General features: G+C 46.1%; 1 long non-coding RNA gene across 1 annotated transcript; it reads right to left on the bottom strand.

Annotated features, from left to right (window-relative positions):
- Window positions 1-7,520: 7,520 nt before the first annotated feature.
- Window positions 7,521-8,801, bottom strand: LOC143693803 (uncharacterized). The gene is made up of 2 exons (XR_013181758.1): window positions 8,071-8,801; window positions 7,521-7,979 (listed from the first exon to the last, which is right to left on the bottom strand). It is a non-coding gene; the product is annotated as an uncharacterized LOC143693803 (long non-coding RNA).
- Between the last annotated feature and the right edge of the window lie 1,309 nt (window positions 8,802-10,110).

The following is a 10,110-nucleotide window of genomic DNA, read 5'->3' as shown; positions in this document are numbered from 1 at the left end:
TCAGAAGGCTGCAAGGATCTGCCCTTCTTGTCCTTCAGCCCAGCCTTTGATCCCCTCCTGTTGATGCCCTGCACCTGTGTGCCCTCTGCTCCCTCTGGTGCTTGGTCAGTGCCCCTGGGCACTCCTTCCCTTCAATGCTGCTCACCTGTTCTGCACAGCTGGTGCCAATGAGGGGTGAGGCTTGGCCACAGCCCCACCCCAATCACCACAAACTCTGTGCCTACCACTGCTCTGCCAAAATCCTGCCATCTTCCCATAGCACTTTGCTCCTTGTGCTCTCAGGATGTTTCTTTTCAATACCCTTTCACCACACTTCTTTTGGCCTTTAGGAAGCCCTTCAGTCATAAAGAATTCCAAAGTTTTGTGACTTTTAACAAAGCAAAAATTTGGCCCTGGAACATTTGCACACAAAAGGATCTGTTCTACAGCATTATGGATTCAAAGTTTTCTTCTAACTCCCATCTACTGTCCAAACCAAGATGCATCATCATATTTGCCACCTACTATCTTTCTGGAATCCAGTCTTGTAACCATGAACACACATGGGGAAAGGCCTAAACTCCAGTGTTACCCCAATTACTTGTGGTTATTAATCATAGATTAGCTTTTGAGCTTCAGCATTGCCCAGAGCTACAAACAAGTTGTCCTGGTTTGAAAGACTTTAAAGAGGTGGCAACTCTGAAATGGGTAACCTCCCCTTGATTCCAACCAATCCCTTTCTACCAATAAGGAACAAGTGAATAGATATACGCGATAAGATATAATTGAAAAAAAAAAAAAAAACAAAACCAAAACCAAACAAACAAAAAAAACAAACAACCAAAAAACCCACCAAAAAAACCCCAGCAACAGCAACAAACTGACCTGGGAATAAGAAAACACTGAAAACTAAAAATACCCCATAGGCAAATGCAGTGATCCTCAGGAGTTTTTGACACATATTAAATTGTTACAAAAATAACAACAGATTGACCAAAACATTGTTTCCAATTTTTGGAATTATGTCAGATGCAAAGAGCACTGAACTCAAAGCTTCTTTTTAACCAAAGGGCTCTGAATTAGAGTAGAAGTAAAAACCTGCTTTGACTTCAGTTTCATGTTCTTTTGTACATTTCAGCTAATCAACAACCACAAGTCTTTGATAATGACAGTTAGGAATGACTGATTTGTAGGAAACATCTGTGTCCCTTCCTAAACATACCACAGGAAAAGAGCTACTTTTCAACTTGTTTTGAGACAATTTTTTGAGAAAATTCAGCGATACAGGCCCAACATCCAATTCCCTTCACATGAGAGGCCTACAAATAAGCAAAGGCCTCAGACTTGACAAGTTCCACTGGGTTTTATGGGGGGACCAATCATCACTGATGACCTGTACTAAGACCTAGGCCTACTCAACCCATCCATCTGCTGATGGACCTGTTCCCATTTCTGCTCTTCCCACTACAGCCCTGCCTGACATGGACAGAGTCCCTGCCAGCGCCCACAAGGACACCTTCCCTAAGTGAGGGAATGGAGCCCGCAGAGATTCCTGATTGTGACACCAGAGGGACTGGAGTGACATCACCACCCGGGCCTGAGGTACATAGGGTGTTGTGCATCAACACACCTTGCACTTGAGGAGTGGATCGCTGAGAAGGAGCTTGCCCAAGGCTACTGAGCCAGTTTTGGTGCCTCTGAGGCAGTTCACAGGCGTCTCTCTTGACTCAAGGCAGGATCGGTACATTTTGTCAGGAGGAGAAAGGCCTGCAGTGCTGCGGCACACATCCACCAGGCATTCCTCCGTAGCCACCATGGTGCAGCAGAGAGCTGCTGAGAAGCGTCCTCCTGGCAAGGAGCGAGGTGAGAGCCAAGTCTCCCTCCCCACAGCTGCCCATGGCTGGCAGAGGGGCAGCAGCCAAGAGCAGCAGAAAGGGGAAGCAGGAGCTCTGCAGAATCACCCCAGACTGGAGGCCCTCCTCTGACGGGCCAGGCTGGGCTGTGGCCTCTGGCACTTCCAGGCCCTTAAGGCAACCCAGCAGGGCCTTGGGGACAATGCTGCAGGGACATTTCCCGAGTCCTGTGAGGTGCTCACACCACCTCCCCTCTCTCTCTGTCTCTCTCCCCAATGCACTCTGTGTCACCGGGCAGAGGCAGACGCAAAGAGAAGCGGCCGCCTCTCCGTACAGCCCAGGCCGGAGCAGACCCGCCGCCGCTCATGGACACAGCGGACCCAAGACTCGGGCAGCCAGATGGGAAAACCCATCCGGCTCAACCGTGTGCCCCTGCTGCGTGCTGCGATCAGCCGCCCCAGCCCCAGCACCACCACTAAGGAGGTGCCAAGGCTGTCCCGGGCCATGGGGCTGTCCCGGGCCATGGCGCTGGTCAGCAGCAGCAGCCGCGGCCGCAGCTTCCCCTGCCAAAAGCGGGCCCTGAAGCGCGGCCGCCCACAGGGAGCCAGAGAGCCGCAGGCACCCGAGAGCCCGCTGGCAAAGCGCCGCAGGATGGACCATGTGGCAGCCCAGGGCGCTGGCACCAGCAGCCAGGTGGCAGTGCAGCTGCTCCAGGACACTCCGCCACCCTGGAGCCAAGCACTTCTCTACATCCCACCCTGGATCTTGCCCCGCTCCCAGGCGGGGCCGATTCGTACCAGGCAGATCTGGCAGCAGCAGTGGCGAGACAAGAAGCCCTACAGTCGGCCCGAAAACCAGAGCCGGATCAGACAAGCACCAACCCCTGGTGCTCACCCCCGTCACCCCTAAAAATAAAGTTTTCTGTTTGTTTCAACTGGGAGATTCCACATTCCTTTTTCCAGTCATCTGCAGCTGATGTCCACACAGGGGCCTCAGCTCAGTGAGACACTGCAGCACGTGTGTGCCCTCAAACACCCAACCCGTCCCACGGCAACACCCAGTGTCACCATGTCCCATGGCCTGGAGATACCAGCCCTGCTGCTGCCAGGGGAAAAACAGAACGCTGCAAAAGGGCCAAGGAGATTTTGCAAGCATTCCTGGCTCAGGCGGCCTCAAGCGGGAGGGCACAGCTCTACCTGCTGCAGGTGCCCAGGAGGGAAAATCATGGATGCATCAGGATTATTCTTCTCCCAACACAGCCCAGGCACATTTCAATCTACCATTGCTGCCACTGAGGTTGCACGTACCAGCCTGGAGAGTAACTGGGCTAGTACAGCTCATGCTGAGAAGGCAAAACTAAGCCCAGCCCCTCCTCAGTAAAAATACACAGCATCTGAAAAAAAATAGGCAGCACCCTCCTGTCCTCTGCAAACGGGACAAAAAGTTTAAAAAGTATAAAAACATTAAACAGGTTTTGGAGAAGATACAGGTCAGACTGCGTGAGGCTGGAAAAGACTGTACAAGTTCTCAGAGGAAAATTAGTAGGAAATCCCTTCTTTCTGCTATTAAAATCTCAGGCTGTTGCCATCAAGACACTCAAGCCACAAGAAAAGTGCTTCAGCACCAGCATCCAACTGAGCACCTGCTTGATGCACCTCAGTGGAAAGACATCACTTTGCAAGCAGAATTCCTCCTCTGAGTTACACACAACATATTTTTTCCAACTGGAAGTGCTACTGGGTTTTGTTCCCCAGCATTTAATATTAAATTGTGTAAGTATTTGAAATGAAAAGGGAATGAAAACTCACAGTATTTAAAGAAAATTGGCTGCAAAACTCCAATATTTGCACCATTCTAAAAAGGGAACCAAGGTACCACAAGTCCTAAATGACTCATCACTAGAGCTCTCTCAAACAAGGAATAAAGCCTAAGAGGTAAATGAACAGATAGATTTGAATTTTATTGGGCATTAATACAGCTTTACAAAGGATTAGCTTGTTTGCAAGACACCTTTACTTTGATTCAGAGATTAGTTTGGGTTTTCCTTCAAATTCCAGAGAGCTGGCAACAGATCTCTGGGTGGTGTCCACAGGCCAGGGCAGTCAGGGCAAGGCAAGGGCCAACAGCTCATGGGAAGCAGCAGAAAAAAGCACCATGGAATGGGCTGAAGGTGGGATGGGAACAGGATGGAGGCACCTCTGCTCCCACCTGAGCTGGCCTGGGGGTGGAACTGTGATGAATAAACACCCACTTGAACCCAAAGGGAATTCTGCACTCCTATCTGGGGTCCCCAGCATAAGAACATGGAGCCACTGGAGTGACTCCAGAGAAGGGTCACAGCAATGATCCAAGGGCTGCATCTTCTGCTATGGAGATGGGCTGAGAGACCTGGGCTTGTTCAGCCTGGAGAAGAGAAGGCTCCAGGGAGACATCAGAGCCCCTCTCAGTGCCCAAAGGGCACCAACCTTCTCAAATCCTGCCATGGTCACCCACTCCAATCCTGGAATGTTCCACTGCCTCAGAACCTGGACATGGCTGCTTGTCACAGCACATGGCACAGTTGAGACAGCCACAACACACAGAGTTCCACCACACAATTGCAGAAGGTTTGAAGCATTTTCCAATCCACAGGAACACCTTTCCTCATCAGAAGGCTTCTGGTGTCTGCCCACACAGAGTAACACCACAGCACTTCAGAAGGCTGCAAGGATCTGCCCTTCTTGTCCCTCAGCCCAGCCTTTGATCCCCTCCTGTTGATGCCCTGCACCTGTGTGCCCTCTGCTCCCTCTGGTGCTTGCTCAGTGCCCCTGGGCACTCCTTACCTTCAATGCTGCTCACACCTGCAGCCCATTGGGGATGAGGCTCAGTCCCACTCCCAATCACCACAAACTGTGTACCTAAAATTCCCCTTTTTTCTTTTCTATGTCTACTATTTCTCTGCAGGGCCCTTGCAGAAGAAATAGCAAACATGGTACAAGTATCTCTTCTGTAGGTTCCACTAACTCTGGAATGCATCCATGCACAGAACCTGATTCAGTCTCTAAACTTACATATCATCAAAATCTTTATAGAATACTGACAATATCAATAGCAGCAGACAAGAATAAGCCAAAGGCCAACACCAGGGCACCAACAAAATAAACAGCTATACAGTATCCCACACAAGATCCAGGAGTAAAAGTCAGGGAGAGCCCCTGCTTGGTTTGCCACCTCACTTGAAACCTTTTGAAATGCAGAAAACTCACTCAGAACAACCCATTTATGTGAATCTCAGTTTCCTACGTTAATTTTCCAATTTAATTACCTTTATTTCCCAAGATAAAAAAATTCTACTGTATGGAAATTTAACCATACTTTAACTGAATCAATAAAGGATTAAAGAAATATGTCATTGCCAGTAGGAATAAGCTGAAGTTTTATTAATGCATTTTTCCAGATCTGCAAGTTCTATTGTAGTCATTAGTCCATGTTGTCTCACATTGTGGCTGTAATTTCCAGCTGCACAACCTAAGCTAGTGATGACTTTGAATGGCTAAAACTAAATTACTAAAGAATTCTTTAACTAATAAAACTGACACTAATAAAATTACTTTAATTAGAACAAAGAAAAACATGTCTTAAATGATCTAAAGTACTACTAATTTATTACTATCAGCATCTCAGTTATTCCAAGGAAATAAATTAATAATAAAAGCCATGAGTGTTCCAAGAACCCTGCAAGTTTAAACTGTAAACATTTCACTATTTATATTTGTTTATTTTTATTTTGCAGTAATGATATTGAATAAAATCTAAAACTTCAATCTATGACAACTAAAAGTATAATTGAATGGGAATTAATTTAGATGAGTAAAACTCCTTCATTTTAATTTTTAAAGTTCCACCTTGCTTTGTAACTGCTATAGGATTAAGCAGAAGAAACATACCTTTTTTTCTGTGGGACTAACTTGATAAAATAACAATACTTTATGTTGCATTAGTTTTTATTCAGGCTCTTTGCATTAATGCATTCATAAATGAAAGGTAAACAGAAAAGCAACACAGTGAAGAATGGCTTTTAGGGAGAGGCCAGGGTGATGAGTGTGGCATTCACATTCTCTGGAAAAATCCCTTCACCCATGATTTTTCTCCTGGGAAGCTGAGAGGCCTCAGAGAAAAGGAAAACAATAATTATCTCATTTGCTTCTCCTGTGTTTTGCTCATGTGGAATGTGTTTGGAGATTGTTTCATTGGACTCTGCTGGGAGTTATTTTCACTCATTGGCCAATCAGGGCCAAGCTGTGTCAGGACTCTGGAGAGAGTCATGAGTTTTCATTATTATCTTTTTAGCATTCAGTAAGCATCTTCTCTGTATTCTTTAGTATAGTATAGTATTCTTTAATATAATATAGTATAATAAAGTAATAAATTACCCTTCTGAGAACATAGAGTCAGATGCATCATTCCCTCCTTCATCAGGGGTGTGCCTTGCAAACACAATAGATGAGAAGGAAGAGTCTGGTAGATTTATTTTCAGGAGCTAATATTATTTATATAAACCACCTGAGATCCTTATAGAACAGTACCTTTCAAGAAAAATAAACTCATGATACCTTTTAATGTTGAAAAACATTTCACAATTTCAGCTGAGGTGGCTGAGCCCTGTGGTCTTACCCTCTCTGTTGTTTGGATAAACCACCGTGGAATCAATTACTCCTTACAAACTTCATTCAAAAACCTTTATGTTAGCTGTGACAAGTTCCTTGTTTCTCCCTACACTCAACAGCTTCTGCTTCACCGTGCTGGGAAAGCAGGCAGCTCAGCACAGCCTTCACCAAGCTCCCATTTCAAAAACGCCTCGAGTAGCATGACTCACACTCCTGCTGTTTCTCCCTGGGATCTCCTCCAGTCACACCAAGAAACCCAAACTCAAGAGGGATTTTTGGAATGAGAACTCATTCTCCACCACATGGCAAGCAACTACACTGAAAGATGTGTGCTAGACAGATGCTGATCCAAAGGGCAAGCAAGCTAACAGCAGTTAAGTGGCTGAATGGTAAATACTTATAGCCTAGGAAACAACTGCCTTCAAAATGCATTTTTTCCAGAAGTGGGGAGGAGGAAGGGGGAAAGACACATACACAAATCCTAAATATTAAATATATTTGCATAGGAGTCATGAGAGAAATGAAAGAAAACAGAAGGTTTAAAACAACATGACAGGATTTTGTCTGTAAAATCAGAATGGAAAGAGTGCCACTTCATTTCTGAACTCATTTGTTCCTATCCTGCCTTCAGCTGGGGCAAATTTCTTCTTGGTAGCTGTGACAGTTCTCTGTTTTGGATTCAGAATGACAATGTGTTCGTATCACACCAACGTTTTGGGGTCTATGCTAAGTTGTGTTTATGCTAAGCCAAGGAATTTTTCTTTCCTTGTGCCATGCTCTGCTACTGAGGAGGTGTGCAAAAAGAAAACCAAGAAGAAAACCAAAAAAGTGTGAGGGAGCATGGCTGGGACAGGTGACCTGAGCTGGCCAACAGGGTATTCCACACCATAAAGCACCATGGCATTTATACCAACTGGGGCTGTTACCTGGAAGACAGGTGTCATGGTTTGACACTGGCACAATGCCAGTGCCCCCATGAAAATACCTTCTCCCTGGTTTCTGCTGTGAGATGTGACCAGGAATAAGCAAAGCAGGCTCCTACTTAGGGAAAAAAGAACCAGAACTTTATTAACTACTCTACAACTACAGATAAAATAAAACACACACATAGGGAAAATGAAAACTTCACAAATGCATTTCCTCCTCCCCCCACCAAATTTCCAACACAATACATTTGTTTCTCAAATCACCAACTCTCGGTCCAGCACCACCCTTCAAACAATCAATCCTCAGTTCATCAAGAGGAGAGGAGTCCTTCTTGTACCATGGGCTTCCCCTGGAAACACAGTCGAAGCCTCGTGTGTTTCCGTGTCACTCGTGGCACTGCCCGGAGTACATCTGCCGTCGTGACCTCTTCCTTTCCATGTCCAGTGCTCTCACCACTGAACATGGACCAGAGCTGCTTCTAGGGTTGTCTTTTAAGGATGCTCTGTCCCGATCCAAAAAAAGGCACAGTCTCTCCTTTGGGACACCTGTCCCCACAATCTCTCCTTTGGGACACCTGTCCCCCCCATATTTTCACCCCCTGGGGCCGAGGGGCATCAACACTGAACCCTCTTGGTTCCGAGGCCGGCATCTCTCTTTTGGGACACCTGTCCCCCCCATATTTTTCACCCCCTGGGGCCGAGGGGCATCAACACTGAACCCTCTTGGTTCTGTCCATGGCTATACAAAAAGAGTCCAGCAAAAGCCACTCCATCATCTCTTCCCACTAGGATTCTTCTCTATTCTTCTACTATCTCTCGCTTGCCCAGACCTCTCTCACACTGGCCCATTTTCTTCCTCATCTTCCACTCTATCTTCTAGGAAAGGTCAATGTTCTGTGAAGTTCTCATTTTCCAAAAAGGGGTTAAAAGCTCCTACAAGTGGCCGGCTGAACCCCCCCTTCTTCTCCGTCCCAGCCGTGCTGCCAGCACAGGCCCATGTTTATCAAGCTTCAAGGTTACAGTCTCAGGCAGCAGCTCTTTCTCTCTCTCTCTCTCTGTGTCTCTCAGGGGGTGCTGCCCGATGGCTCCCGGTGTCTCTCTCTCTCTCTCTCTCTCTCTTCCACCCTTCCACCCCGGGGCTCAGGCCTACCTCTCCTGGCCACATGGCTTTCCCCTCCCCCTGCCCAGCCAGCAGCTGGGCCGGGGGAGAGACCCGAACTCTTTCCCGCCGGAAACCCAAGAGGACCCTCCCAGGGGAGAGCTCTGCTTTTAACCCCGTGTTCTCAGAGGCGTGTCCATGTCCCAATGGTCAGGTTAAATGCCAATATTAAAGTCTGAATATCCATTGGCCAAAAACACAGCATCCCAAAAAACACATTTCCTGTCAAACCACCACAACAGGCCAGTCTGGGCTGGGGAAGTGAGATTTGGCACCAATTAACAGGCAGTGAGTGACTGCATTGTGACTGATTTGTTTGGGGGTTTTTTTCCATTATTATTATTATTATCATTATTATCATATTTTACTTCATTTTCAATTATAAAACTGGTCTTGTCTCAACATGTAAGTTCTACTTCACTTCTCCTCCCACTTCCACTGGGGTGGGGGGGAAGAAAGGAGGAGTTGAGTGAGCATCTGTGTGGTGTTTCATCTCCAGCTGGGTTTAAAACCATGACAGGCACTTATCACCACTCACAAGAAATGATGATAGGCAGTCATAGCCACACTATACATTATTGCTATTGGCATATCACAGTGACACTACATCAGTTCAGACATCTGATTTATCCTCCTTATCATGCCCTTGATAACCTTAAAAAGTTTTATTAAGCTGCTAAAAAAAATATTAGAGAAATATGAATTTACAACAAAAAATTTCCTGCATGTTTACATTTAATTCACACTTCTAACAGCTGCATTGTAAAAGTACCTGATTTTTAACTAAGTTGCAGTGGAGATCAGGTAAAAATTTTATATACTCTGTATAAGTTTATTTCCCCACCTGATTTTTTCCATTCTGCCTCCCTGTAGACAGCATGCCTTTGCATCAACAGCAAAAACTTTCCTTTGCACTTTCTTATAAAAAGTTCTCACTTAAACAAGTCTGAAATTTGTGTAAAGACTGGCACTAGCTCTGGCTCTGGCACTGCCACTTGGCTGTGAGCTCAAGCCTCGGACTCAGAATCCTTCTGCTCTCAGAAAATCTGCTGCTCTTTACTCCAAAGAAACCATTTTCTCCAGCTAATCTTGACAGAAATCACAGGAGCACTAAAAGCACTCAGCAGCATTAACCTAAGGAATGCACAGAGCTCTTTCATGAGTATAAGGTTGTGTGAACACTTCTGAGCTGTGAAACATGGAATTATCAGGGCTCATCTACCTGTCTGTAACATCTGGCAAGTTGTTGTACTGTATCCCCACTACAGGAAGTGTTGCAAGTAAAGGTCAGAACACCAGAGGGACTGGACACTGTAAAAGAGGCAGTGAAATGAAAATTTAGTCAATCCAGAACACAGTTTGTGTGATCAAACCAAGGTGAAAAGATGCCAGCTCCCTCACTCATGGCTTGAGCAAACCCCCTTAGGAATTATGGCATGGCATTGTCACCCTCCCTCAGGCAAATCTGTCAGTGCTCTGCAAGGCTGAATGGACACACAGTGCACTGCATTCAGCAGTCAATCAAAAATTTCTCGTGCAGCCATAAT

This window comes from Agelaius phoeniceus, chromosome 4, assembly GCF_051311805.1.
Source record: "Agelaius phoeniceus isolate bAgePho1 chromosome 4, bAgePho1.hap1, whole genome shotgun sequence".
Lineage (NCBI taxonomy): Eukaryota > Metazoa > Chordata > Aves > Passeriformes > Icteridae > Agelaius > Agelaius phoeniceus.
The sequence above is the reverse complement of the archived record's forward strand: the minus strand, read 5'-3'. Positions and strand labels throughout refer to the sequence as shown.